The sequence below is a fragment of the Lactuca serriola genome, chromosome 4 (assembly GCF_051521515.1).
Source record: "Lactuca serriola cultivar US96UC23 chromosome 4, Lser_US96UC23_V15, whole genome shotgun sequence".
Taxonomy (NCBI): Eukaryota; Viridiplantae; Streptophyta; class Magnoliopsida; order Asterales; family Asteraceae; genus Lactuca; species Lactuca serriola.
The window spans coordinates 235,045,589-235,072,843 of record NC_136411.1 but is presented as its reverse complement, the minus strand read 5'-3'; positions in this window follow the sequence as shown (position 1 = coordinate 235,072,843).

Sequence of the window (27,255 nt, the reverse complement as noted above, 5' to 3'; positions counted from 1 at the left end):
TCGGAAGAGAAACAAGAAAGAGCGTTCCAAACGCTCAAACAAGCCTTGTGCACCGCACCAATACTATCCCTCACCGAAGGCATAGAAGACTTCATTGCCTATTGCAATGCATATAATCAAGGACTCGGACGTGTTCTGATGCAACCAGGTAAAGTCATCGCCTATCCCTCGAGACAGCTGAAGACACATGAGGTTAACTACACAACCCACGATCTTGAACTAGGAGCATTTATGTTTGCTCTAAAGATCTGGCGACATTACCTATATGGTACAAAAAGCACGATCTTTACAGACCATAAGAGTCTGCAACACATTTTCGACCAGAAGGAGCTCAACATGAGACAACGACGGTGGGTCGAGCTACTAAGTGATTACGAGTGCGATATTCGTTATCATCCGGGTAAAGCCAATGTAGCAGCCGACGCCCTAAGTCGGAAAGAATATACTGGTCGTAGAGTCAAATCTTAGCCTCTAACTATCCATTCACACTTGTCCACGCAAATAAAGGAGGCTCAGCTAGACGCTTTGAAACCTGAAAATGTGGTTGGCAAATCCCTTAGAGGGTTGGATAAGAACTTGGAAGTCAAGGGTGGTGGAGCCTTCTACCTCATGGATCGGATCTGGACACCGAAACACGGTGGCTTCAAAGACTTGGTCATGACTGAAGCTCACAACACTCGTTATTCCATCCACCCAGGTTCAGATAAGATGTATCTGGATCCTAAAAATTTATACTGATGGCCTAACATGAAAGCAGATATTGCTACCTTCGTGAGTAAATGCCTTACTTGCGCAAAGGTCAAGGTCGAATACCAGAAACCCTCTGGCCTCCTATAGCAACCGAAGATACCAGAATGGAAGTGGGAGCGGATCACTATGGATTTCATAACCAAGTTGCCCAAGACGACAGGTGGACTTGATTCCATATGGGTCATCGTCGATAGATTGACCAAGTCTGCACACTTCTTGCCAATCAAGGAAACAGACAAGATGGGGAAACTTACCAGAATTTACATTAGCGAGATTGTAAGGTTGCACGATGTTCCTTTATCTATCATCTCGGACAAAGATAGTAGATTCACTTCGAGGTTCTGGCAGTCATTACAAAATTCCCTAGGAACTAGGTTGGACATGAGTACAGCCTACCATCCACAGACCGACGAGCAAAGTGAGAGGACTATCCAAACCTAAGAAGATATGTTGCGTGCCTGTGTGATTGACTTTGGAAAAGCTTGGAATACCCATTTACCCCTTGTCGAATTTTCCTACAACAACAGTTATCACATGAGCATAAAGGCGACTCCATTCGAGGCCCTCTATGGCCGAAAGTGCAGATCCCCTCTGTGCAGGGCTGAAGTGGGTGATACCCAGTTAGCTAAGGGACGAGTTCCCGAAAGCACTCTCACGGGTCCGGAGATCATTCGCGAGACGACAGAGAAGATCGTTCAAATTCGTGAACGATTGAAAGCCTCTAGAGATCGACAGAAAAGTTATGCTGACAAGCGTAGGAAACCATTGGAGTTCCAGGTGGGCGACCGAGTCCTACTGAAGGTCTCATCTTGGAAGGGCTTGATATGTTTTGGGAAGCGTGGGAAGCTCAATCCCAGATACATAGGGCCTTCCGAGATTCTCGCGAGAATCGGCCCTGTGGCTTACAAACTCAATCTACCGCATGAACTCAGTAACGTACATCCTACCTTCCACGTCTCGAACTTGAAAAAGTTTCTATCCGACGAGACTCTTGTTATTCCACTCGAAGAGATCGAGATCAATGAGAGACTCAATTTCGTGGAGGAACCAGTAGAGATCATGGACCGAGAGGTCAAGCAAACAAAGCAGAGTTGTATCCTGATAGTGAAGGTGCGCTGGAACGCAAAGCGTGGGCCGGAATTCACTTGGGAATGTGAGGATCAGATGAAACTGAAATACCCTCACCTTTTCGCTTAGTTATTTTTAATTTCCTATTTGCTTAAATTCTAATTTCGGGACGAAATTCCTTCTAACGGGGGGATGATGTGACAACCCGAAATTTCCATTCTATACAAACTATATCACTTCAATAGAAGTTATAGTAGTCACAGTTAACTTTCAGACTTTTTCGCGTAAGTTTGAGTAATTCAGGGTTTACACTTCAGGAAATATCAAGAGAGTGGGTGCACAAGGGTTTTGTGCAACACTATTATTCCAACACTCTATTATATTAGAGATCAAATCAGGAATAAAAATATTTTCTGCCAAAAATATCTCAGGACTATAAATATAAATCTGAACCAAATTCATTCATTATTCAGATTTCCAACTAGAGAAAAGCCATTTTCTCTCTCACGGATCTTCGGGTTTTTATCCCAAATCGTGAGTACCTCTTTCTAGTAGTGTTAGAAAGCTCTATATGTAATTATAACATGATTTAGAAGGCTAAATCACTAGATTTAGGAGTTTACTCCCCAAGGTGTTGTTGGGCGGTAAACTCCCGAAACAAAGCCGAGACCGACCCTTGTGTTATGCTACTGCCTTAGACTCAATTATAAGTGTGTTAGGGACATGAAATCAAGCAAAAACGACCCATGTTTGGGAGTTCACGGCCCAAGAGTTTCTTAGGCCGTAAACTCCAAATTCACGCTCCAAATGGTGCTTTTAAGGCACCTAAAGCCTTGGACTTTTACCTAGACTTGTTCACATTTAATCTAAGCCTTAAACACATCAATATCACATCTCAAAATGAGTTTACGGCCATGACATGGTTCATGGGCCGTAAACATGATTTAAGGGCACCAAAGTGTGCTAAATGCCTTCATATGCTTTAGGTAAAAGTCTAGAACCTATCCTTCATATGCAAGAGACTTGAAAACAACAAGAACACCATTCCAAGGGAGTTTACGGCCTTAAACTCCAAAGGAAATGGCCTTGGGGCCGTAAACTCCCTTAGGGAGTGTTTCTAGGCCTTAAACCCTTACAAAGACTTAACCACCAAGTTGGAATAATTCTAGGAATCATTTGGAACTTCAAAACACACAATACCCCCATGGTTGGGAGTTTACGGCCGTAAACTCAAGAGTTTACTACCGTAAACTCCATGTGTGATGGTATATGGGGAGTAAACTCATATATGGGGTCCTTTGGAACCCTGAACACATGTGTCTTGTCCCATAATAGCATAGATGCAATCCTTAGGGCTTAAAACATAGATATAAAGTGTTTATTGTGTCTAGGATGTCTTAACATTATCAATTAGTGATTTAAGACTAATTGAATGCATATATGTGTGATTATATGTTCATTAGGATCGTAGTGTGTGTACAACTCCTCACTTGATACTTAACAATCCTACACCGTCCAGTTCATCCAAATCACCATCTACAGGTGAGTTCATACCCCTTAACCAATGATTTAAATGTTTTTAAATGCTTTAGGGGGGAATACAAGTCAAGTACTTATAGTTATTACATCAATCACAAGTGATTAATAACTACAAAACCAATGATTTCCTTATTGTTCAAATTGTTTATCAAACTGTTTTGCTTCAAACTATTTTACAAGTTCTTATACTTATCCAATACATTTGTTTAAACTCTGTTTTACTTATTATTAATTGCATCTCTAGGTATGTATAGTTATATAAGCAATGTTTAAAAAGCTTAGGAAGGCCTGCCCGCCCTATTTCCTTTTCACGCTTGAGATGTGGTCTGGTGGGATATCGGGTACCCATCCGAAGGTCGTTTAAATATTAGTTATATATCATGTGTACATATATAGTCATAAAAAGTCCTTCCAGTTCATTCGATACCCTTGGGTAGCGAGGGTATATTCCCATGTTCATACGTACCAGTACATCACCAGTAAGTTACTATAGGGGTAGCCCAAGAAGAGTCTGTTATTACTAGAACGATGAAACATACAATGAGTCAGTTCATTCATGAGTCAATACTTGCTAGATAGAGAGAGAACATTCGTTACAACTAGCACACGCATAACATTACAGTACATTACTATACTATTACATAGATATGTTTTACATGATTTTGCTTACATGGGTACGTTTACATGTATACGTTTACATGAGTGCGGTTACATATACTTTGATAGGACAGACATCACTAGGTGCTATAGCATAGAACAAGTTCAGGATCTAACTATACCGATGAATCACAATGCATTGTGGTAGTTATATCGGGTATACATGATCATAGTAATGTGGGCGTTCACGGTTTGCATACAGGCAAGCGTCGTGTAAAGGTCCCAAAATCCCTTTGACAGGGGAGCGTTTAGCCTGGGATCTAGCCATCACATTAGGCCTTATCCCTCAAATAAGGAAATAGGAGTACAGAGGTAGTCGCTTATTACAAATACTACAGTACTTATAAAAGTTACCCTAGACTTAAGGTAATTAGTACGGTTGTAGTACGACACTACACCATAGTACTATCTCATTTTTCCCATTAACATTCACTTTGTGAATTTTCACACGATGCACGGTAATGTAGAATCTATATTTTCGGTAAATGATAGTACGAATTGGGGAAAACACACACTCTATCAAGAGACATATGCACAGACACTAGATGCCTTGGTAGAAGGCTACAGTTAGTAGGAAACATAGGGTTTTCTAGGAGAGTTCAAACATTACACAAAAGCATATTGTAGAAACATCTTACCAACGTTTTCATACAAACTCAGACATTAATATACTTATGATCTCACCAGCATTAAGATGATACACTCTTTCAAAATAACTTGTATTCTCAGGTCACCACTAGACAGGTACAAGTGCCACGTTTTTTAGAAGACGAAGCTCGTTCAAGACTCATCTTATTATTTTGATATGTATATTTTTGGTGTCTATAACTTTGACAAGAACACACATGTATAAAATTATTTTATTAATGCAACGGATGATGTTGTTGCTTGTTTACTATTATTCATTGTTTGTGATAATGTACATGACGTCCTCCGCCCCGGAACGTTTCTGCCGTTCATGGTTTTAGGGTGTGACATTAGCCGTTTTACCAAACATTTTCTTCACATGATTTTCATAAACATTTTATATGTTTAAAACTCCTTATTAAATTCTTCATTATACACTGTATGTTTCATTTCAAACACATTTATAATTGTGTTTCAAACAAATGGTTCTTTATACTTTGAAACACCTTGTAGCATCATATATTAGAGTTTAAGGCCATGAAGGGGTTTCATGGGCCGTAAACTCCATAAATCCCTCATATGTCCCATATAAACTCATTTCTAGGCTTGTGGAATTTTTTTAGAATCACATGTGATTGATTTTAACACCCTAAGAACACTAAATCATGGAGAATTGAGAGTTTACGGCCAAAGACCCCTTTCCTAGGCCGTAAACTCCCTTATGTAGTGTAAATGATGTTTTTAATTCAATCCAAGCCTTAAGAAAAATTAATCCAAGCATTTCCAAGTGTCCATATCCATTTATAACCCAAATTTGCACCATAAACCACCCTACCATGAGTTTACGGCCGTAAACTCATGGGGAATGGGTGTTTTGGACCAAAAAATCTTGTATTAGTTTACTCATGGGGAGTAAACTCAAGTCCCAATTCCCTAGTGTCATTTCACGTCCTTAAACGCCACCCGGGACCTTCCAAACACTTGTATCGGAGTGTTTTCGCGACTTGAAGCAAGTGTCCCTATCATATAAATAAACTAAGTCCTAATTAGATAAAAATGTGTATCTTTACATTATAATTAGGAACCTCGTGTATTTACAAGCCCCGGATCAACTCTTAGCGTCCAAATCGTCATACTTCTCGTCCGGTGAGTTCATACCCCTACGCCTTTTTCACTGTTTTTAACTGTTTTCAGGGGGGGAATACAAGCAAACCATAACTGTTTTCAAATCATAACATTTATGTGTTTCAAATAATATCTGGCAATCTTATAAACTCTTTTAGTCCTTATGTATTATGTTGAGCATAAGGAAAGATTTATCAATTACAACTAAATGGATTTTAGTTAAGAAAATAACCAAACTAATCAAATTATTATGGGAATAATTTGGGGTTCTATGTTTCTCTTTTTATCATGTAGTGATATCTATATTAAGTTATTAGACAAACTATGTCTGATTCAGTTTATCTCTTTATCATTCGAATGTTTTGCCAGATAGTTTCGTTGTATATATCTATTTTTCACTGTATCATGTCTTAACACCTTTGTATGTTTGTTATCGTACGAGGATTCTGTGAATAGTTTAATACTAGCTTGTGAGATAGTCACTACCCTTTATGGATGATCAAGTAAATCCTCTCCGGAAGTGTAACCAGAGTCTCCTGAAGGGAGAGCGAGGAATTTGTGAATAGATCTATTCGGGACTGACAATCCCACACCTTAACTGCTAGCTACAGTTAGGCGGGCACGCCTGGGGTGACAAATTATGTATATCATTTGACGTCTGACTAACGTCAAGGAGGTCTCGTTGTCATATCAGTATGGTTACCCGACTCACAATACGTATTAATATAAACTTATTCACAGCTAGGATCTGTTTAGAATCTATATCTTGTTCTGGATGGTAATCCCATGATCTTGTAATCTATATCTTGTTCAGGATGGTAATCCCATGGTCTTGTAATCTATATCTCGTTCGGGATGGTAATCCCATGGTTTTATGTCTATACCTCGTTCGGGATGATAATCCCATGATCTTGTGTCTATATTTCATTCGGGATGGCAATCCCATGGTTTTGAAACTAAATCTTATACGGGATGATAATCCCATGATTTTATCAAGCTATCTTATATCTAGTTTCGGGATAGTGATCCCATGGTTTATCAAACTATTTATATCTACTTTCGAGATAGTGATCCCATGGTTTTTATCGAATTATCTTATAACTGGTTTGGGATGTTAGTCCCAAGGTTTTCAAATACTAACTGGTTCGGGATGTTAGTCCCAAGATTTTCAAAATACCTTCTATCTACAGTTCGCCTAAATTATAGTTTTGTATATTAAACTATACTATGTGTTATTCAATCAATCTTGCAATTAGGAAAATATGGGATTTTCCTGGGGTTAACTTGTATCTTGTAACAGAACTGTAAAGAAAGATAACTTAACTACTTTACATAAGAAAATATGGGATTTTCTTGGATATCAAATCTTTTCAGAAAACTAAAGGAAATCGATACATTTTCACAAAACAAAACCGCATATGAACTCACCAGCTTTATGCTGATTTTCAAACTGCTTGTATTCTCAGGTCCAAGTTAGACAGGTACCCGGCGATATCTTTTGGTGAAGATGGAGTGCTCCGAAGACTCGTCTCTTTTTGTTCATATGATATATGTATAATTTTGTACAATTTACTTTTGAACCAAATGTAAATCTTCATATTTATGTAATGTAATGGTTGTTTACTGTGATTACTATGTACATTGGATTTGATACACAACATGGAGTCAACCCCGGGAACGTTTCCGCCTTTGGTTTTCGGGGTGTGACAGATTGGTATCAGAGACCTTGTTTATAGTGAACAGAGTATACCAAACCTTACATGGTCTAAGACTATAAACATTAAGGGGCCTAAGTGCTCTGAACTAAAAGTATCCTACAAAATATAAGTATTTTCACAAGTATTTAAGTATGCTAAGCCGTCGAAATCCGTAACTATAAGTAGAACAAAAGATAAGTAAATGGGTGTTGTACATTGCGGTTAAACCTGGGCAGTTATGTAGTCGTGTCTAGGGTCAATGTAGCCTGGCCAACTATATTCATTCGAGACACGGCCAACATGTGCTTGGGAGTGACTGTGGTATGCGGCATACCTAAAACTTACCTAATATCCCAAACAACAAATCGACGCTGCAGTGAACCATGAAATACTATGGGAGTATTTCTCGAGCCGATCCTTTGTAGAAATTCTCGTATACGCGTTATTCCTTGATCATTGCTCTAGCGATAAAATGTTCTATCTTGATAACTCCTTTCTGCTTTATCGCTTAGTATGATGTTATATTTGCCATGATGAGATATCTCCTGTCCCATATCTCTTGATTCAATTCAGAGGACTTATGATCCTCTCTTTCCTGATCTTTTTAGATCACGATGCCTCTAAGAAAGAGACCCAGCTCAACGAAAAACAGCAATCCTCCTCCACCACCACCTCCTATTCAAATCGATTTGGAAACACTTCAGGCAACCATTTCTGCTAACATATCAGCTCTCTTACCTCAACTGAACTCGAGGGGTTCGAGAGAATCGAATCAATCTTTGAAATATGTGGTTGTTCGGAGTCTGATAGAGTCAAGTTTGCCGCCTGTACCTTCCTAGACAAAGCCCTGACTTGGTGGAATAGCCGAGTCAAATCCTTAACTTTACCTGTATCCAATGCTATGGGTTGGGAAGCTATGAAGGAGCTTCTTCTCGCTGAGTATTGCCCTCGGGGCGAACTCCAGAAGCTAGAACACGAACTTTGGAACCTTAAGATGAAGGGTTCCGACATAGCTGCTAATACCTCAAGATTTGACGATCTGGCGTTACTTTGTCCGGGAATGGTTACCCCGGAAAGTAAAAAGATAGAGAGGTTCATCTGGGGGTTGACCCAGCCAACAAAGGGGAATGTCTTGGCTGCAAAGCCAGACACTTGTGATAGTGCCAAGTGCCTTGCAAAAATCCTGATAGATCACGAAGACAACTCTGATGAAGAAGCTACTACCCCCGAGCCAGTCGCCAGTGGAGGCGGAAGCAAAAAGAAATCCTGGAACAAGCGGAAGGCCCAGAGTACGCAAGGGTCTTCTAAGAAACAGCAAACGGTAGCAGTCCATGCTGCTACTGCCCCTGTCGCTGTTTCAGCTGTAGGTTCCACAGCCCAAACTCCCGCCAGTGGATACACTGGTACCCTTCCTTGGTGTGGTAAGTGCAACTACCACCACCGCATTCCTGGTCCATGTCGCGAAAGGATCTGCGACAACTGTGGCAATAAGGGCCATCTTGCGCGAACCTGCAGAAAACCAGCCAAACCAACGAACCAATCATCTGGAACGGGAATCAGTCCGGCCTGCTGCAACTGTGGGGAAGCTGGGCACTTCAAAAGGAATTGTCCCAAGACAGCTACAACCACAAATCCCTCTACTGCCGCAGGTATATCTCTCTTTGATAATTCTTATGCTTACAACTCTTTTCAATTTTGGGTACAAAAAGGGAAACCTGTTATCTATCTATTCAAAAGTATTCTAAATTCAATCTTTCGCATGTAATCGAAATGTATACCGTCGAGACGACTTACTAGTGAGATAGAGAACACTAACCTCATACCGGTAGATTAAATCCTCGGTCCGGAGGACTATTCTATTCCATTCGATTTATAAAGGGGGAAACTTTCCATGAAAATACTTTGATGCTATGTTTAACATGAAATGACCGAGTTTCATTCATGTTGTTATCCTTGGTTTCGAAAGGGCCGCTCGTTAGATCTTTTTCTCGACCCGGTTCTCGTGATCTTCGGCATCAAACTTCCGTATCATTTTATGCTTTAGAACTCAAAAGCTTTCCCAATGTGAATTACCACGCATCCCTCGTTTCTGTGATTATTGAGAAACGGGAAGTTAGCAACTATTCCCTCTAAATGTCTATCCCGAGGGATTCCTGGAAGTTTCTTTCGAGCATCCAGTATAGTCTCACATCAGACCTTTCGAGATCTTCGTAAAGATCGATTCTGTAACCTTCGAGTTTCGGATGCCCTTAGAGCTTGGTAATATCTATCTAGACCATCACGTCTCGAATCCTTAGAAGCGTCTGCCCAACGAAACCCTAGTGATTCCTTTGAGGAAACCGAAGTCTTTCAGGGTTGGAGCTTCCACGAGAAAGCAGATTGATATCGTAGATTGAGAGAGAGTCAAGAAGCGAAACCAAGGCATGTTCCGATAATGAGAATTCGTTAGAACGCCCAATAGAGACCTGATTCCACTTGAGGAAGTGAAGATCCGAGGCAACAAATCCATTCGTATCTCATTCCAATCCATGACCTATATCTTATTCTTTGAATTTCGGGACGAAATTCCCTCTAACGGGGGGATAATGTAACAACCTATGACAACCCGAAATTTCCATTGTACGAACCTCATCTATTCAATAGAAGCTAGTTCAGTTTCAGTAACTTTCAAGCTTTTCCAAACAAGTTTGTGTACATTAGGGTTAATGTTTTAGATGATATCACGAGAGTGGATACTCCTTGTTTTGTGAAACTTGGGCATTTCAAGTTTCATACTGTTACAGTCCAACATCAGGAATGAAAATATTTCTGACAAAATATTCCAGGACTATAAATAGTTTTCTGAATTAAATTAATTCATTATTCACAATTCCAAATAGAGAAAAGCCATATTCTCTCTGACAGATCTTCGGGTTTTCATCCCAGATTGTGAGTCTACTTTTCTATATGAGTTTCAATACTTGTTTAATGCATATTAGCAACAATAGCATGTTTAGATTACAAGATCCGGGAGTTTACCGCCCAAGATCGTTCTTGGGGAGTAAACTCCAAAATGGAACATTATGGCTTCCTAGTCCCGATACCTTGTTAGACAACTTGTTTAGGAGATAGGGTATGATCTTTATAGGCCAAAAAACATCCAAGAAACACAAGTTCTAGGAGTTTACGGCCAAGGAACTCCCTTGGGCCGTAAACCCCTTTTCAAGGGCAATTAGTGCCCTAAACTCCTCCTTATGCTTAAAGACCTTTACCCTAAATTGCTTGTGCTTATTTTAGGCATCAAAAGACATCAAATACATAAGTTTCTAGGAGTTTACGGCCAAGGAACTCCCTTGGGCCGTAAACCCCTTTTTAAGGGCTTGAGTGCCCTAAAACATTCCCCAAATGCTTAAGGACTTTACCTACTAGTGCTTGTGCTTGTTTAGAACATCAAAAGCCCATAAAAACCATAACTTTTTAGGAGTTTACGGCCAAGAACCCTTCTTGGGCCGTAAACCCCATTTTGTGGGACAAAAATCATTCCAAGCTACCCTTAAGCCTTTAGACAATTTACCTTGCACCTTTGGGACTAGAATGGAGAGTAGAACACATAGAAATCACTCCTTGAAAGGAGTTTACGGCCAAGGAACATGACTTGGGCCGTAAACTCCAAGTGAAGGCACCAAAGTGTGCCTCTTGTTCCCATTAGCCTTAGATAAAATCATGGATGCCATTCTTGAGGTTTAAGTGCCTCAAACCAATTAATTTCCTAGAGTTTACGGCCGTAAACTCTAAGGTGAAGGACCTTAGGCCGTAAACTCCCTTATGGAGTGTTCTAAAGCCTTAAAACTACTTCATGCATTATTCCAATAAAGATAGGAGTGTTCTAGATGCAAGATAACACCACAAAACACCCAAAAGCACCATTTGAGGAGTTCACGGCCATAAACCTATGAGTTTACGGCCGTAAACTCCAAGGTGAGGGGTTTGTTGGTTGGTGAACTCCTATACAAGGTCCTTTGATGTTTCAAACCCTTTTGCCTTGTCCCGTAGCAACTTAGATGCAACCATTTGAACCCTAAACACTCATAAAAGTGTTTAAATGTCTGCTAAGTGTCTTAACTTATTTATTTAAGTTATTATATGTCTAATTAGTTATATATATGTTTATTATATGATAACTAGGCTCGTGCGCGTAAACCAGTCTCCGTTTGTCACCTAGCACGGTAGCCGACACTGCAATTCAAACGACTCACCACAAGTGAGTTCATACCGCCTTAAATCAACCTTTGAAATGATTTTAAGTGTTTTAAATACTTTATGGGGGGGAATACAAGTCAAATACTTATAGTTATTGCTTCAATCACCTGTGATTGCATTTAATCACATGTGATTAATAACTAGGAAAACAACGATTTTCACCACCGTTCAAACTGTTTTTCAAACTGCTTTACTATTGAAATGTTTTACAAACTGTTTTATTATCCAAACTTATTTATAGACTGTGATTCAAACAAATGCTTTTTATACTTAAATAATTTTATCAACTTATGCCTTCAAAATGTTTTATGGAACGACATCAAGTCAATCTTCTCTTAAAGTTATATTTATGCTTCAAATGCTTTATGAAAACTTATTTATGCTTTTATATATCCAATTGCATGCCCATATATGTATGGATGTATAAATAATGTTTAAAGGACTTAGGAAGGCCATCCGCCCTATTTCCTTTTCGCGCCCTGAGATGTGGTCTGGTGGGATTTCGGGTGACCATCCGAAGGTCGTTTCAATATTACTTATATATCATATATACATATATAGACATAAAAGTACTTCCATATTCATACTCATCAGTACATCATTAGCTGGTTACCATCGGGGTAACGCAGGATCATACATATACAGATATACTAGAAACAATACATATACAGATATACTAGAAACAATACATATACAGATATTCTAGAAAAAATACATATACAGATCTACTAGAAACCATACATATACAGATATACTAGAAACAAATCATATACAGATATACTAGAAACAATACATATACAGATATACTAGAAACAATACATATACAGATATACTAGAAACAATACATATACAGATATACTAGAAACAATACATATACAGAGATACGAGAAACAATACATATACAGATATACGAGAAACAATACATATACATAAATACGTAATAATTGTGATCCACTGTATCGGGCATGCCTAAAATGTCATGGCCCGAGTTGTAGCCAGAATTCTGTTGGAGGGAGAGCGTGAGTTTGCGTATAGATCTATACTGGATTGACTATCCTACACCTTGCTGCTAGCTACAGCCGGACCTGCAGGTCTGCGGGTGCCAAACGTCATTTCTTTTATTACGACCATCCATTATGTCGTTGTTACCAGTCGATAGCATGGTGCAATTTATCACATTATGCCTTAATATAAATCCGGTTTAAGGTAGTAGTATTTAGTACAGCAGTAGTCTTATTATACAAAGCTACAGTACTACAATGATTTACCCATTACATATTTTAGTGATAATCTCACTTAAGCATTAGTGTACAAACTATATTTTTAACAAATGATAGTTATACTTGGGTAATTACACACTTTTACAACAGACAAGTTTACAAAACAGTTTAGCCTTGGTAGAAGGTTACTTTTATAGAAAATATAGGATTTTCTGAGAGATTCAAACTTTTATAAACACTTTCAAACATTTGCTTACATTTTTACAAACTTATACATTGAGACAGGTTCAGACGTTTTTACAAGAAACATTGACACTAAAATACTTATGAACTCACCAGCTTAATGCTGATAAACTCTTTCAAAATAACTTGTATTCTCAGGTCATCAGTAGACAGGTACCGAGGCCAGCTTTTGAGAAGATGGAGTGCATTCAAGACTCATCTCATATTATTTTGTGTTTCATTATTTTTGGTGTCTATAACTGTACAGAACACACTTGTATTAAAATTATATATTTAATGCAATGGATGATGTTGTTTGCTTATTTACACTTACTGTGTTGTGATACTATACATGACGTCCTCCGCCCCAGAACGTTTCCGCCGTTCTTGGTTTTGGGGTGTGACAGATTGGTATCAGAGCATTGTTTATAGTGAATCAAGTATATCAACCCATAAAAGATATACTAATCTATAAACCCAAAAGGGACTAAAACACTCTGACCAAGAGTCTATACTTTAAATAATAAAATATTTAATTAAGTATACTAGGCTACATTATACTAAAATCAGTGTCACAATGACAAGAACAAAAGTATTACGATTGTTGAATATCACAATTGAGCTCGGGGATGTATGGTCAGTCCTGGGAATGGCATAGCCTGATCAACTATGCTGGTCCTAGGAGTGATTAGCATATGCCCTAGAATGGTTGTGATATGTTAACAAGTCTAAAAAAAACTTACCAACAATACCACAAGAGGATCAGTAGAACTTAGAACTTAAAATACTATAGGAGTATTTTGTGCCACTAGTTACACGTATACTATATTCTTATACCTCTCTTCTCGCGTAGATCTAAATGGCTGGATTCCATCATGGCGACCCGTACTTTCCCAATGAAGGCAATGCCGGGTGGATCGATGAAGAGCCCGAAGATGACCATCCAATCCCTTTGGATGTTCACCTCGCAGAAGGCTTTTCGGATGGATCCGACTCCGAGCCTGAAGTCAACAACCTACCGCTTGTAGGTCAGCCCCGAACAACAACCCTCGACCAGCGTTTCCAGGGCCTACCCCCATGTGGGCAAACAATCTGAATCGCTGGAGTGATGAGCAGGGTCAGCCCTTGCCATACTTTGGGGACCGAACCTTCTACAACATCAGCGATGGTGGCTCTGCTGACAGAGCTCTGCCGGTGATCATCCGCAGAATAGCTCGTAATGTCGAGCAAGGTCGAGCAGCCATCGACCGGGTCATGGAGATTGATGCCAATTCAGGTTCAATACAGTCCACATTCGCCGTCTTGAAGAAGACATGGAACGGACCCGGAGAACCAACGAAACTTTGCAGCAACAGCTGGCTGCCTCCCGTGCTGAAGTCTTAGAACTTCGAGCTCGTCAGAGAGCTCAGGACCGACACCTTCAAGAGGTGTTTCGTCAAATGTCCGACCTCAGGGATCGCCCGAGGAATTCCCATCGCCATTAGATGATGTCTAGTACATCTCTGTCTTTTGATTTAGGGATAGCCTTGAACTTATGTACTCTAAGTAGCACTTGTCTGTAAAATATTCCTAACTTTCTGTACTCTAATTAGGAATCTAGGACTGTCAGTATTGTCCTTATGGTATGATGTAAGACCTACTGTTAGGTCGATTTTTCCTTGAACTTATTACATCAGTAATACCCGTACTATTGAAATCTACCTAATCTGTGGGAAAAATTTGTACACTTGTGTATTCCTACTAATATTTCTTATTGTGATTTCAAACACTCATTCAACTGTTGGGCTATGGGAAATTAGTCCATGGGTCACTCTCACATTGCTTACAAATTGATCCTTATCATCCTTCTTGTTTTTATAAACTTATAGCTGAAGGATGCCTCCTCGCAAATCTCCCCGGAATAGGAATAATCCTGTACCTCCACCGCCTCCACCACCTGCAGTCATTGATACTGCAGCCCTAAATGATGCAGTAGCTGCAGCAGTGGCAACTGCCATGGCTCAGTATCACTCATCGATTGCTAGCAGAGGTGGAACCCCTGTTGAATCTATCCCAGTTGAAATCCCTGTGCGCTCGAGAGAGTGCTCTTACAAGGATTTTACAAACTGCAAGCCGAAGCCTTTCTATGGCACCGGCGGAGTCATTGCTCTCTCACAATGGTTCGAGAAGACTGAATCAGTCTTCGAAATCTGTACGTGCCCTACAGCATTCAAAGTGAAATATGCCGCATGCACCTTCGAGGATAAAGCCCTAACGTGGTGGAACGGCCACGTCAAAGCCCTAACTCTCGTCGTGGCTAACGACATGGGCTGGGCAACAATGAAGGACCTCATGACTGAGGAGTACTGCCCTAGGGGCGAAGTCCAGAAGTTAGAACATGAACTCTGGAATCTGACTATGAAGGGCACCAACGTGATCGCTTACACTGCCCGCTTTAGCGAACTGGTGGCCCTATGCCCCAATATGGTTCCCACTGAAGGGAAAAAGATTGAACGGTATGTATGGGGGCTAGTACCTCCGTACCAGGGGAATGTCTTAGCATCCAACCCTGCTACCTTCGACAGTGCTAAGCGATTGGCACAAAGACTTATTGACCATGGAGTCAAGACCCCTGCAGCTACAACCACTCTAGCCATCCCAGAACCCTCTAAACCCGCTGGCAACAAGCGGAAGCTTTGGGATGAGAAGAAGAAGCAACGAGCTTCAAAGAAACGGCAAATCGTAGCAGTACATGCTGCGGTAGCCCCTACTGCTGTTACTGCTCCGGGGAAGCAGTATTCTGGAAGTTTGCCGAAGTGCAACAAATGCAACTTCCACCACAACGGCGCCTGCCGTGAAATGCAGTGTACTAACTGCCACAGGAAAGGACACACCGTCCGATTCTGTAGGTTCCCGGCGCAACCGATCTCCCAAGTTCCTGGCTCTGGCGTGAGCCTAACTTGCTATGGATGTGGCGAAACAGGCCACTTTAAAAGGGACTGCCCTAAGGCGAGGAATACTGGAGGAGCAGGGATGGTACTAGCAATAGGCCACGGGGAAGCAGTTGCTGACCCGACAGTGGTGACTGGTACGTTCCTCCTTGATAACTCCTATGCATGCATTCTGTTCGATAGTGGAGCGGAGCGAAGCTTCGTAAACCACAAATTTGCTCGCATGCTTAAGCAACAACCACACGCACTTAATGAACAATTCACAGTAGAAATGGCCAATGGGAAGACTAAAAGTACTAATAGCATATACTTAGGTTGTCTTCTAACCCTAGATAACCATTCATTCCCAATTGACCTTATGCCGGTCTCGATAAAAAGTTTCGACGTTATTATCGGCATGGATTGGTTAAGTCTTCATCGCGCCGACATCATGTGCTACGAGAAAGCAGTCTGACTAAACCTCCCGTCTAACGAAACTCTTATAGTCTACGGCGACAAACCAGGTACGAGTCTTCGCATTATATCTAGTATTCAAGCACAGAAACATCTGCGCAAAGAATACCACGCATTTCTTGCTCACGTCGTCGACACGAACCTAGAAACGAAAAAACTGAAGAACCTCCCAGTGGTGAGCGACTTTCCCGACATTTTCCCAGAAGAACTACCCGGGTTACCTCCGCAACGACAAGTTGAGTTCAGAATAGACTTAGTCCCAGGAGCTACCCCAATAGCCAAGTCGCCCTACCGTTTAGCACCAGCCGAGATGCAAGAACTCTCTGGTCAACTTAACGAACTGCTCAGCAAGGGCTTTATAAGACCAAGTTTCTCACCTTGGGGAGCACCGGTCTTGTTCGTTAAGAAGAAAGACGGATCATTCCGTATGTGTATTGACTACAGAGAACTCAACAAATTGACGATCAAAAATCGTTACCCTCTGCCACGCATAGATGATCTATTCGACCAACTGCAAGGGGCGAGCTATTTTTCCAAGATTGATCTGAGATCCGGATATCACCAGTTACGAGTGCTCGAGGAGGATGTGCCAAAGACAGCCTTCCGAACTCGTTACGGACACTACGAGTTCGTGGTGATGCCATTCGGATTGACCAATGCGCCCGCAGTCTTCATGGATCTGATGAATAGAGTATGCCGACCTTACTTAGATCAGTTCGTCATCGTTTTCATTGACGACATCCTGATCTACTCCCGAAGTAAGAAAGAGCATGGTGATCATCTGCGACAAGTTCTAGAGACGTTACGAAAAGAGAAACTTTATGCGAAGTTCTCAAAATGTGAATTTTGGATCCGAAGAGTCGAATTCTTAGGACACGTGGTTAGCAAAGAAGGAATCCACGTGGACCCATCCAAAATAAAAGCCATTGAGAACTGGTCAGCACCAAAGACGCCTACAGAAATTCCTCAATTTCTAGGTCTCGCTGGCTACTACCGCAGGTTCATTCAGAACTTCTCCCGAATAGCGAAGCCTCTTACGACCCTGACCCAGAAAGGCGTGGCCTTTGACTGGGAAGAGAAGCAAGAAAGAGCGTTCCAAACGCTCAAACGAGCCTTGTGCACCGCACCAATACTATCCCTTCCCGAAGGAATAGAAGACTTCGTTGTCTATTGCGATGCATCCAATCAAGGACTCGGATGTGTTCTGATGCAGCGAGGTAAGGTCATCGCCTACGCCTCGAGGCAGTTGAAGACACATGAGGTTAACTACACGACCCACGATCTTGAACTAGGAGCAGTAGTGTTTGCTCTGAAGATCTGGAGACATTACTTGTATGGAACGAAGAGCACTATCTTTACCGACCACAAGAGTTTACAACACATTTTCGATCAGAAGGAGCTCAACATGAGACAACGACGGTGGGTTGAGCTACTCAGTGATTACGAATGCGATATTCGTTATCATCCGGGTAAAGCCAACGTAGTAGCAGACGCCCTAAGTCGGAAAGAATATTCTGGTCACAGGGTCAAGTCATTATCAATAACCATCCATTCACACTTGACTGAACAAATTCAGTCGGCTCAACTAGGGTCCATGAAACCTGAAAATGTGTCGAGTGAATCCCTTAGGGGAATGGACAAGAACTTCGAAGCCAAGGGTGACGGAGCTTTATATTTCATGAACCGGATCTCGACACCGAAACACGGTGGTTTCCGAGACTTGGTCATGACCGAGGCTCACAACACTCGGTATTCCGTCCACCCAGGTTCAGATAAGATGTAGCTGGATCTGAGAAAGCTATACTGGTGGCCTAATATGAAAGCAGAGATTGCTACCTTTGTGAGTAAATGCCTTACTTGCGCGAAGGTTAAGGTCGAGTACCAGAAGCCCTCTGGTTTACTGCAACAACCAGAGATCCCAGAGTGGAAGTGGGAGCGGATCACTATGGATTTCATAACTAAGTTACCCAAGACAACGGGTGGGCTTGACACCATATGGGTCATCGTTGATAGATTGACCAAGTCTGCACACTTCCTGCCTATCAAAGAAACAGACAAGATGGAGAAACTTACGAGAACATACATTAGGGAAATTGTACGGTTGCATGGTGTACCTATTTCCATTATCTCCGATAGAGATAGTAGGTTCACTTCCAGATTTTGGCAATCCCTACAACATTCCCTAGGAACAAGGCTGGCCATGAGCACAGCCTACCATCCACAGACCGACGGACAGAGTGAGAGAACCATTCAAACATTGGAAGATATGTTACGAGCCTGTGTGATTGATTTTGGGAAGGCATGGGATACCCATTTACCCCTTGTCGAATTTTCCTATAATAACAGTTATCACACGAGCATCAAGGCTGCTCCATTCGATGCTCTCTACGGCCGCAAGTGCAGATCCCCTCTGTGTTGGGCTGAGGTTGGTGATACCCAATTAGCAAGAGGGCAAGCTTCCGACAGTACTCTCACCGGTCCGGAAATCATTCGGGAAACGACAAAGAAAATCATTCAAATCCGTGAACGATTGAAAGCCTCTAGAGACCGACAGAAGAGCTACGCCGATAAACGAAGAAAACCTTTAGAATTTCAGGTGGGAGACCGAGTCCTTCTCAAAGTCTCACCCTGGAAAGGCTTGATACGCTTCGGCAAGCGTGGGAAGCTTAATCCGAGGTACATAGGGCCTTTCGAGATTCTTGCCAGAGTCGGCCCCGTAGCTTACAAACTTGATCTACCCGACACACTTCGCAACGTACATTCTACATTCCACGTATCTAACTTGAAAAAGTGTCTGTCTGACGAGACTCTCGTACTCCCACTCGACGAGATCGAGATCAACGAGAGCCTCAACTTCGTGGAAGAACCTGTAGAGGCCATGAACCGTGAGGTCAAGCAGACGAAACAAAGTCGTATCCCTATCGTGAAGGTTCGCTGGAACGCTAAGCGACAACCGGAATTCACTTGGGAACGCGAGGATCAGATGAAGTTGAAATACCCTCATCTTTTCGCTTAATTGTTTGTAACTTTTATTTGCTTAAGTTCTAATTTCGGGACGAAATTCCCTCTAACAGGGGGATGATGTGACAACCCGAAATTTCCATTGTACGAACCTCATCTATTCAATAGAAGCTAGTTCAGTTTCAGTAACTTTCAAGCTTTTCCAAACAAGTTTGTGTACATTAGGGTTAATGTTTTAGATGATATCAGGAGAGTGGATACTCCTGGTTTTGTGAAGCTTGGGCATTTCAAGTTTCATACTGTTACAGTCCAACATCAGGAATGAAAATATTTCTGCCAAAATATTCCAGGACTATAAATAGTTTTCTGAATTAAATTAATTCATTATTCACAATTCCAAATAGAGAAAAGCCATATTATCTCTGACAGATCTTCGGGTTTTCATCCCAGATTGTGAGTCTACTTTTCTATATGAGTTTCAATACTTGTTTAATGCATATTAGCAACAATAGCATGTTTAGATTACAAGATCCGGGAGTTTACCGTCCAAGATCGTTCTTGGGGAGTAAACTCCAAAATGGAACATTATGGCTTCCTAGTCCCGATACCTTGTTAGACAACTTGTTTAGGAGATAGGGTATGATCTTTATAGGCCAAAAAGCATCCAAGAAACACAAGTTCTAGGAGTTTACGGCCAAGGAACTCCCTTGGCCCGTAAACCCCTTTTCAAGGGCAATTAGTGCCCTAAACTACCCCTTATGCTTAAAGACCATTACCCTAAATTGCTTGTGCTTATTTTAGGCATCAAAAGACATCAAATACATAAGTTTCTAGGAGTTTACGGCCAAGGAACTCCCTTGGGCCGTAAACCCCTTTTTAAGGGCTTAAGTGCCCTAAAACTTTCCCCAAATGCTTAAGGACTTTACCTACTAGTGCTTGTGCTTGTTTAGAACATCAAAAGCCCATAAAAACCATAACTTTTTAGGAGTTTACGGCCAAGAACCCTTCTTGGGCCGTAAACCCCATTTTGTGGGACAAAAATCATTCCAAGCTACCCTTAAGCCTTTAGACAATTTACCTTGCACCTTTGGGACTAGAATGGAGAGTAGAACACATAGAAATCACTCCTTGAAAGGAGTTTACGGCCAAGGAACATGACTTGGGCCGTAAACTCGAAGTGAAGGCACCAAAGTGTGCCTCTTGTTCCCATTAGCCTTAGATAAAATCATGGATGCCATTCTTGATGTTTAAGTGCCTCAAACCAATTAATTTCCTAGAGTTTACGGCCGTAAACTCTAAGGTGAAGGACCTTAGGCCGTAAACTCCCTTATGGAGTGTTCTAAAGCCTTAAAACTACTTCATGCATTATTCCAATAAAGATAGGAGTGTTCTAGATGCAAGATAACACCACAAAACACCCAAAAGCACCATTTGAGGAGTTCACGGCCATAAACCTATGAGTTTACGGCCGTAAACTCCAAGGTGAGGAGTTTGTTGGTTGGTGAACTCCTATACAAGGCCCTTTGATGTTTCAAACCCTTTTGCCTTGTCCCGTAGCAACTTAGATGCAACCATTTGAACCCTAAACACTCATAAAAGTGTTTAAATGTCTGCTAAGTGTCTTAACTTATTTATTTAAGTTATTATATGTCTAATTAGTTATATATATGTTTATTATATGATAACTAGGCTCGTGCGCGTAAACCAGTCTCCGTTTGTCACCTAGCACGGTAGCCGACACTGCAATTCAAACGACTCACCACAAGTGAGTTCATACCCCCTTAAATCAACCTTTGAAATGATTTTAAGTGTTTTAAGTACTTTATGGGGGGGAATACAAGTCAAATACTTATAGTTATTGCTTCAATCACCTGTGATTGCATTTAATCACATGTGATTAATAACTAGGAAAACAACGATTTTCACCACCGTTCAAACTGTTTTTCAAACTGCTTTACTATTGAAATGTTTTACAAACTGTTTTATTATCCAAACTTATTTATAGACTGTGATTCAAACAAATGCTTTTTATACTTAAATCATTTTATCAACTTATGCCTTCAAAATGTTTTATGGAACGACATCAAGTCAATCTTCTCTTAAAGTTATATTTATGCTTCAAATGCTTTATGAAAACTTATTTATGCTTTTATATATCCAATTGGATGCCCATATATGTATAGATGTATAAATAATGTTTAAAGGACTTAGGAAGGCCATCCGCCCTATTTCCTTTTCGCGCCTTGAGATGTGGTCTGGTGGGATTTCGGGTGACCATCCGAAGGTCGTTTCAATATTACTTATATATCATATATACATATATAGACATAAAAGTACTTCCATATTCATACTCATCAGTACATCATTAGCTGGTTACCATCGGGGTAACGCAGGATCATACATATACAGATATACTAGAAACAATACATATACATATATACTAGAAACAATACATATACAGATATACTAGAAACAATACATATACAGATATACTAGAAACAATACATATACAGATATACTAGAAACAATACATATACAGAGATACGAGAAACAATACATATACAGATATACGAGAAACAATACATATACATAAATACGTAATAATTGTGATCCACTGTATCGGGCATGCCTTAAATGTCATGGCCCGAGTTGTAGCCAGAATTCTCTTGGAGGGAGAGCGTGAGTTTGCGTATTGATCTATACTGGATTGACTATCCTACACCTTGCTGCTAGCTACAGCCGGACCTGCAGGTCTGCGGGTGCCAAACGTCATTTCTTTTATTACGACCATCCATTATGTCGTTGTTACCAGTCGATAGCATGGTGCAATTTATCACATTATGCCTTAATATAAATCCGGTTTAAGGTAGTAGTATTTAGTACAGCAGTAGTCTTATTATACAAAGCTACAGTACTACAATGATTTACCCATTACATATTTTAGTGATAATCTCACTTAAGCATTAGTGTACAAACTATATTTTTAACAAATGATAGTTATACTTGGGTAATTACACACTTTTACAACAGACAAGTTTACAAAACAGTTTAGCCTTGGTAGAAGGTTACTTTTATAGAAAATATAGGATTTTCTGAGAGATTCAAACTTTTATAAACACTTTCAAACATTTGCTTACATTTTTACAAACTTATACATTGAGACAGGTTCAAACGTTTTTACAAGAAACATTGACACTAAAATACTTATGAACTCACCAGCTTAATGCTGATAAACTCTTTCAAAATAACTTGTATTCTCAGGTCATCAGTAGACAGGTACCGAGGCCAGCTTTTGAGAAGATGGAGTGCATTCAAGACTCATCTCATATTATTTTGTGTTTCATTATTTTTGGTGTCTATAACTGTACAGAACACACTTGTATTAAAATTATATATTTAATGCAATGGATGATGTTGTTTGCTTATTTACACTTACTGTGTTGTGATACTATACATGACGTCCTCCGCCCCAGAACGTTTCCGCCGTTCTTGGTTTTGGGGTGTGACACAACCCGAAGTTGTTCATCGTCGAAAACCCGTTCTACCCGAATAACTCGTCGAAAATCGAAATGTCCCGTTATCGTTTTTGGGCTTAGTTAACTAAAATTATATATTTATTTTCATTCAATGAGGGTCCAAATCATTTAGGAACTCATGAATTTAGCCCAAAACATTTATGCCATAAGTTTTAGAAATATCCTCGTCGGGTGACGGAAACTCAATCGGGTGCGACCGAAAGCATCGTTTAAGGCCGGTATCAGGTAGAATTCCACCGTGTCCAAGTTTTAGGAACTATATAAACATGTTTAAGCACTCATTTGAAGCTTTTTCCTTCTCTCTCTACTCTCTCTCTAACCTCTCTCCTAAATCCAAGGATTAAGTGTCGAAAACTCAAATTTAAGGCTTCAAATCCTTAAGGTACCTTCCTAGCCTTAATCTATAGCATGTTTAGCTTCCAAATTAGACACTTAATCATGAAATTGGATAATATATGTGAGTTTACGGCCCAGGAGGCTGCCTAGGCCGTAAACACCATTTAGAAGAGTTTTTAGCCCTTAAACTCCTTCCTAGACTCAATTGGACTTTAGATATGGCTAAGGGACTTCAAGATATGGACTTAGAACACTTAAAACTTTGATTTTGAGGACTTTGAAGGAGTTTACGGCCAAGGCATAAGCTTGGGCCGTAAACTCATGTTAATGGGGTTTTTCATGCCTTTAAACCCTTCCAAATCACCTCTATGGCTTAGATATGAATTATAGGACCTTGGTAATAGCATTTGGACACTTGAAACATGATTTTTGGGGGATTTAGGTGAGTTTACGGCCAAGGCATGTGTTTGGGCCGTAAACTCCTCAAAACTTGGCATAAATCTAATTCTAAGGTGTTAGAAAGCCATCCAACACCACCAAAAGCCTTGGAATAAATCAAAGGACCAACCAAAAATACTTTAAGGGCCTTAAACACATCATTCATGGGATTTCTAAGAGTTTACGGCCAAGACCTGTTCTTGGGCTGTAAACTCCAAAATTTTTGGTGTTAGAATGCAAACTAAACACCCCTAAGGCCCTTAGATGAATTTTAGAAGCCATTATATGCAAGTTTTAGACCTTGAAAAACCTTGTAGCATCATATATTAGAGTTTACGGCCATGAAGGGGGTTTCATGGGCCGTAAACTCCATAAATCCCTCATATGTCCCATATAAACTCATTTCTAGGCTTGTGGAATTTTTTTAGAATCACATGTGATTGATTTTTACACCCTAAGAACACTAAATCATGGAGAATTGAGAGTTTACGGCCAAAGACCCTTGCCTAGGCCGTAAACTCCCTTATGTAGTGTAAATGATGTTTTTAATTCAATCCAAGCCTTAAGAAAAATTAATCCAAGCATTTCCAAGTGTCCATATCCATTTATAACCCAAATTTGCACCATAAACCACCCTACCATGAGTTTACGGCCGTAAACTCATGGGGAATGGGTGTTTTGGACCAAAAACTCTTGTATTAGTTTACTCATGGGGAGTAAACTCAGGTCCCAAGTCCCTAGTGTCATTTCACGTCCTTAAACGCCACCCGGGTCCTTCCAAACACTTGTATCAGAGTGTTTTCGCGACTTGAAGCAAGTGTCCCTATCATATAAATAAACTAAGTCCTAATTAGATAAAAATGTGTATCTTTACATTATAACTAGGAACCTCGTGTATTTACAAGCCCCGGATCAACTCTTAGCGTCCAAATCGTCATACTTCTCGTCCGGTGAGTTCATACCCCTACGCCTTTTTCACTGTTTTTAACTGTTTTCAGGGGGGGAATACAAGCAAACCATAACTGTTTTCAAATCATAACATTTATGTGTTTCAAATAATATCTGGCAATCTTATAAACTCTTTTACTCCTTATGTATTATGTTGAGCATAAGGAAAGATTTATCAATTACAACTAAATGGATTTTAGTTAAGAAAATAACCAAACTAATCAAATTATTATGGGAATAATTTGGGGTTCTATGTTTCTCTTTTTATCATGTACTGATATCTGTATTAAGTTTTTAGACAACTATGTCTGATTCAGTTTATCTCTTTATCATTCGAATGTTTTGCCAGATAGTTTCGTTGTATATATCTATTTTTCACTGTATCATGTCTTAACGCCTTTGTATGTTTGTTATAGTATGAGGATTCTGTGAATAGTTTAATACTAGCTTGTGAGATAGTCACTACCCTTTATGGATGATCAAGTAAATCCTCTCCGGAAGTGTAACCAGAGTCTCTTGGAGGGAGAGCGAGGAATTTGTGAATAGATCTATTCGGGACTGACAATCCCACACCTTAACTGCTAGCTACAGTTAGGCGGGCACGCCTGGGGTGACAAATTATGTATATCATTCGACGTCTAACTAACGTCAAGGAGGTCTCGTTGTCATATCAGTATGGTTACCCGGCTCACAATACGTATTAATATAAACTTATTCACAGCTAGGATCTGTTTAGAATCTATATCTTGTTCTGGATGGTAATCCCATGATCATGTAATCTATATCTTGTTCGGGATGGTAATCCCATGGTCTTGTAATCTATATCTCGTTCGGGATGGTAATCCCATGGTTTTATGTCTATACCTCGTTCGGGATGATAATCCCATGATCTTGTGTCTATATTTCGTTCGGGATGGCAATCCCATGGTTTTGAAACTAAATCTTATACGGAATGATAATCCCATGATTTTATCAAGCTATCTTATATCTAGTTTCGGGATAGTGATCCCATGGTTTATCAAACTATGATAGTGATCCCATGGTTTTTATCGAATTATCTTATAACTCGTTCGGGATGTTAGTCCCAAGGTTTTCAAATACTAACTGGTTTGGGATGTTAGTCCCAAGATTTTCAAAATACCTTATATCTACAGTTCGCCTAAATTATAGTTTTGTATATTAAACTATACTATGTGTTATTCAATCAATCTTGCAATTAGGAAAATATGGGATTTTCCTGGGGTTAACTTATATCTTGTAACAGAACTGTAACGAAAGATAACTTAACTACTTTACATAAGAAAATATGGGATTTTCTTGGATATCAAATCTTTTCAGAAAACTAAAGGAAATCGATGCATTTTCACAAAACAAAACCGCTTATGAACTCACCAGCTTTATGCTGATTTTCAAACTGCTTGTATTCTCAGGTCCAAGTTAGACAGGTACCCGGCGATATCTTTAGGTGAAGATGGAGTGCTCCGAAGACTCGTCTCTTTTTGTTCATATGATATATGTATAATTTTGTACAATTTACTTTTGAACCAAATGTAAATCTTCATATTTATGTAATGTAATGGTTGTTTACTGTGATTACTATGTACATTGGATTTGATACACAACATGGAGTCAACCCCGGGAACGTTTCCGCCTTTGGTTTTCGGGGTGTGACAAAACTTGAGAAAATACTCTAACACACTCAAAATCGGCCAAGCCCTCTTGTTTCTCTTAGTGTAGCCGATTTTGGGTAAAGGCATGGTCCTTATATAGTGTGTTGCATTAGGTAAAACCCTAATGTAACATGACTCTTCATTTCTTAATCCATGGGTTAACTCCATGGAGCATCCTATGGGTGGAACCCAACTTGATAATCCATGGAGCCTTTTAGCCCATTATATAAGATATGGAAGATTTACATAATCTACCCATATATTTAATAAGTTATTCTTTTGATCACTTAATTAATTCTAAATTAATTCTAAATTAATTAATCCTATGGGTGGAAGGCTGTCACAACTAGCATTTTTAGCTAGGAAATTCTCTTCTCACATAAACATCATCCATTGTAAAGGCATATACTCTAAGTGAATACTATACCCTATTCTCGTTCAAATATATCTCATATGCTCAAATAAGGGTTGGAAACCCTAGAAATCCCGACTAAAATTCTTTATGGACAAGGATTCTCTTATTGGGCCTAATGGATCAATAGACTTTCAAATCGACTTTTTGGGCTCTAATTGGACCCACATTAATTTATTTCAACATTTTGAGCCATATTGGGCCTAGAATGAAATATATTAAGAGTTTTGAACCATGAATAACCTAAACTAGTCCAACAAAGGGTAAAAATCATATTCTATTTTTTTGGGGCCAAAAATCATCTAAACAAACTCTAATATTGGGCTTAGGGGCAAAAAGCCCAAAATTTTCCTTTTCCCTTCCAAACTCTCGGCCCAAGGCCCAAACCCAAGGAGAGATGAAGAGTTGACTTGCCATTGCCACCTCA